We start from the raw sequence: 4,645 nt of genomic DNA on the forward strand, positions 1-4,645 counted from the left end.
TCCTGCGATGAAATGAAATGCCACCCCACATCACCATCTCTCCTGGTTGTCAGGCCGTATGGCGGGCGACAGTCAGGTTTGTATGCCACCGCTAACTGTGATGTCTCTAGTCACGTCTTTGCTGGCCATCGGCGCCTGGAATCTCATTGACTGGATTAGAAATGTCGTTAGTCACGAGTCCCGCTTCGAACTGTGCCCTGACCACCAGAGAAGACGTGTCTGAAGACAACCACAGAGGGATCTAAACAATCGTTTTTCCATACGTGAATGGCACGAGAGAAGGCCCTAGTAGCCGGTACAGTGGAACTATCCTCTGCCATGCACTTCACAGCGGTTCGCGGAGTATAGAGGCAAATACAGAAACAAGAACGCGTTTTGCGCGTAGCGAACTCAACAAGGTGCTTATTGGATTTAATACAATTGTACCGCTTTAGTTTTGAAGAAAGGAGATGGTTGTATTGGAGAATCATTTTATAAAAAGGTTTATTCTCTTCACGAAAATATTTTTCTTCTTGAGACTCCATTTTATTTGAAACAAGACCTCGATTCGTTTTACTTGCGATTGGTTAATTTCACCCTCGTGGCAGTTACCAAGCGAAGCGATATCAAACGAAAATTGTATGCTAAAAATACGTAATGGTTCACACGGCAGTCTGGGAATAAAGATATCAACATACAGGTTGCACATGTGTCGTTTTATGCAGCATACAGCCCATTGCATTTATCTCGACCGCCCCAAACAACGATTTCCCCACAAGCAAAATAAAAACTGCATCAAGCAAATGTTGTTCAGTTACCAGGGGGACATTTACCAGTATGACTGCCTCACTTATAACTTTGCCCGTTACGATGATATGAACAACAGCACATCATTTTTAAACAGAGTCCTCTATGTATTATATAGCCAACGGCCTTGCTGCAGTAGTAACATCGGTTCCCGTCAGATCACCGAGGTTAAGCGCTGTCGGGCTTGGCTAGGACTTGGATGGGTCACCGTCTGGGTCTCACGAGTGCTGTTGGCAAGTGGGATGCATTCAGACATTGTGAGGCAAATTGAGGAGCTACTTGATGGGAGTCACGAAAACTGACAACTGCCGGGGAGGCGGTATGCTGACCCCATGCCCTCCATATCTACATCTGGGAATGCCTGTAGGCTGAGGATGACACGGCGGTGGGTCGGTACCGTTGGGTCTCCAAGGCCTGTTCGGACGGACTTTAGTTTACATGTTTTATTTGGTAATCCACTTCACCTCCCGAACACCTGCTCAAAAACGTTTCGCAGTGTACCATTTACCAAATAAAAAATATAGTGTGCTGTTCATAAAAGACATTTTTATTCTGAGTCATCAGTCTTCCGACTGCATCGATACGGCCCACCACGAATTCATCGCCTGCGCCAACCTCTTCATATCATAGTAGCACTTGCAGCCCACAACCTCAATTATTTGTAGAACCTAATCCAAACGTCTCAAAAATGAGATCGACAGGAAGTGCAAAATGGCTAAGCAGGGATGGCTAGAGGACAAATGTAAGGATGTAGAGGCCAATCTCACTAGGGGTGAGATAGATACTGCCTACAGGAAAATTAAAGAGACCTTTGGAGATAAGAGAACGACTTGTATGAACATCAAGAGCTCAGATGGAAACCCAGTTCTAAGCAAAGAAGGGAAAGCAGAAAGGTGGAAGGAGTATATAGAGGGTCTATACAAGGGCGATGTACTTGAGGACAATATTATGGAAATGGAAGAGGGTGTAGATAAAGATGAAATGGGAAATATGATACTGCGTGAAGAGTTTGACAGTGCACTGAAAGACCTGAGTCGAAACAAGGCCCCCGGAGTAGACAACATTCCATTGGAACTACTGACGGCCTTGGGAGAGCCAGCCCTGACAAAACTCTACCATCTGGTGAGCAAGATGTATGAAACTGGCGAAATACCCTCAGATTTCAAGAAGAATATAATAATTCCAATCCCAAAGAAAGCCGGTGTTGACAGATGTGAAAATTACCGAACTATGAGTTTAATAAGTCACAGCTGCAAAATACTAACACGAATTCTTTACAGACGAATGGAAAAACTAGTAGAAGCCAACCTCGGGGAAGATCAGTTTGGATTCCGTAGAAACACTGGAACACGTGAGGCAATACTGACCTTACGACTTATCTTAGAAGAAAGATTAAGGAAAGGCAAACCTACGTTTCTAGCATTTGTAGACTTAGAGAAAGCTTTTGACAATGTTGACTGGAATAATCTCTTTCAAATTTTAAAGGTGGCAGGGGTAAAACACAGGGAGCGAAAGGCTATTTACAATTTGAACAGAAACCAGATGGCAGTTATAAGAGTCGAGGGACATGAAAGGGAAGCAGTGGTTAGGAAGGGAGTAAGACAGGGTTGTAGCCTCTCCCCGATGTTGTTCAATCTGTATATTGAGCAAGCAGTAAAGGAAACAAAAGAAAAGTTCGGAGTAGGTATTAAAATCCATGGAGAAGAAATAAAAACTTTGAGGTTCGCCGATGACATTGTAATTCTGTCAGAGACAGCAAAGGACTTGGAAGAGCAGTTGAATGGAATGGACGGTGTCTTGAAAGGAGGATATAAGATGAACATCAACAAAAGCAAAACAAGGATAATGGAATGTAGTCTAATTAAGTCGGGTGATGCTGAGGGATTTAGAGTAGGAAATGAGACACTTAAATTAGTAAAGGAGTTTTGCTATTTGGGGAGCAAAATAACTTGTGATGGTCGAAGTAGAGAGGATATAAAATGTAGACTGGCAATGGCAAGGAAAGCGTTTCTGAAGAAGAGAAATTTGTTAACATCGAGTATAGATTTAAGTGTCAGGAAGTCATTTCTGAAAGTATTTGTATGGAGTGTAGCCATGTATGGAAGTGAAACATGGACGATAAACAGTTTGGACAAGAAGAGAATAGAAGCTTTCGAAATGTGGTGCTACAGAAGAATGCTGAAGATTAGATGGGTAGATCACATAACTAATGAGAAAGTATTGAATAGGATTGGGGAGAAGAGAAGTTTGTGGCACAACTTGACCAGAAGAAGGGATCGGTTGGTAGGACATGTTCTAAGGCATCAAGGGATCACCAATTTAGTATTGGAGGGCAGCGTGGAGGGTAAAAATCGTAGAGGGAGACCAAGAGATGAAGACACTAAGCAGATTCAGAAGGATGTAGGTTACAGTAGGTATTGGGAGATGAAAAAGCTTGCACAGGATAGAGTAGCATGGAGAGCTGCATCAAACCAGTCTCAGGACTGAAGACCACAACAACAACAACAATCCCATCTCTGTTCCACCTAACGGCTTTTATCCTTTACAGCTATCTCTGGTATCTGCCATGGAAGTCGTTACTTAACACATGTGCTATCATTCTACCCTTCCTTCTTGTCAGTGTTTTGAATATTTTCTTTTCTTCGCCGATTCTGCGGGAAATTTCCTCGTTTCCGAAATGTGTTTTTATCACCGAATCTCAAACGCTTCGATTCTCTTCTTTTCTGGTTGTCCCAAAATCCATGTTTCAGCACCATACAACGCTGTGCTCCAAACGTACATTCTCAGAAATTTCTTCCATAAATTAAGGCCTGTATTCGATACTAGAAGATTACTTTACGCCACGAACGCCTTCATCTACATATACATCCACGTGATTACTCTGCTATTCACAATAAAGTGCCTGGCAGAGGGTTCAATGAACCACCTTCCAGCTGTGACTCTACCGTTCCTGTCACGAACGGCGAGCGAGAAAAAGGAGCACTTAAATTTTACTGTGCGAACCCTGATTTCTCTTATTGTATTGTGATGATCATTTCTCCCTATGTAGGTGGGTACCAACAGAATGTTTTCGCAATCGAAGGAGAAAACTGGTGATTGAAATTTCATGAGAAGATCCCGTCGCAACGAAAAACGCCTTCGTTTTAATGATTGCTACTCCAATTCACGTATCATGTCTGTGGCACTATCTCCCCAATTTCGTGATGATACAACACGAGCCGCCGTACTTTGAACTTTTTCGATGTCATCCGTCAGTCCCACCTCATGCGGATCCCAAACCGCACAGAAATACTCCAGAATAGGGCGGACAAGCGTAGTGTAAGCAGTCTCTTTAGTACACCTGTTGCACATTCTAAGTGTTCTGCCAATGAATCGCTGTCTTTGGTTTACTCTACCCACAACATTTTCTATGTGATCGTTCCCATTTAGGTTATTTGTAATTGTAATCCCTAAGTATTTAGTTGAATTTACAGCCTTCATACTTGTGTGACTTATCGCGTAATCGAAATTTAGCGGATTTCTTTTAGTACTCATGTGAATAACTTAACACTTTTCTTTATTCAGGGTCAATTGCCACTTTTAGCACCATACACGTATCTTATCTAAATCATTTTGCAATTCGTTTTGGTCATCTGATGACTTTACAAGCCTTCTTCGCTTGTTCTACTTCGTGGTCCCAAACTTTGATCTTAAGGTTGTCGCTGTTCCCATCTCTGCTACTCCTCGTTATTTTCGTTTGTCTTCTCTTTACTCTCAATCATTCTCTGCTCATTAAGATGTTCGTTCACGGACACAGGTCATATAATTTGTCTTCTCTTTCACTGAGGATAGGAATCTAATCGGCGAATCGTCGTTGACA

The 4,645-nt window shown here is 42.5% G+C and overlaps 1 pseudogene; it reads left to right on the forward strand.

Annotated features, from left to right (window-relative positions):
* The first annotated feature begins 903 nt into the window (after positions 1 to 903).
* On the forward strand, positions 904 to 1,022 carry LOC124597505 (annotated as a pseudogene).
* Positions 1,023 to 4,645: the final 3,623 nt, after the last annotated feature.

This window comes from Schistocerca americana, chromosome 2 (genome assembly GCF_021461395.2).
Source record: "Schistocerca americana isolate TAMUIC-IGC-003095 chromosome 2, iqSchAmer2.1, whole genome shotgun sequence".
Taxonomy (NCBI): domain Eukaryota; kingdom Metazoa; phylum Arthropoda; class Insecta; order Orthoptera; family Acrididae; genus Schistocerca; species Schistocerca americana.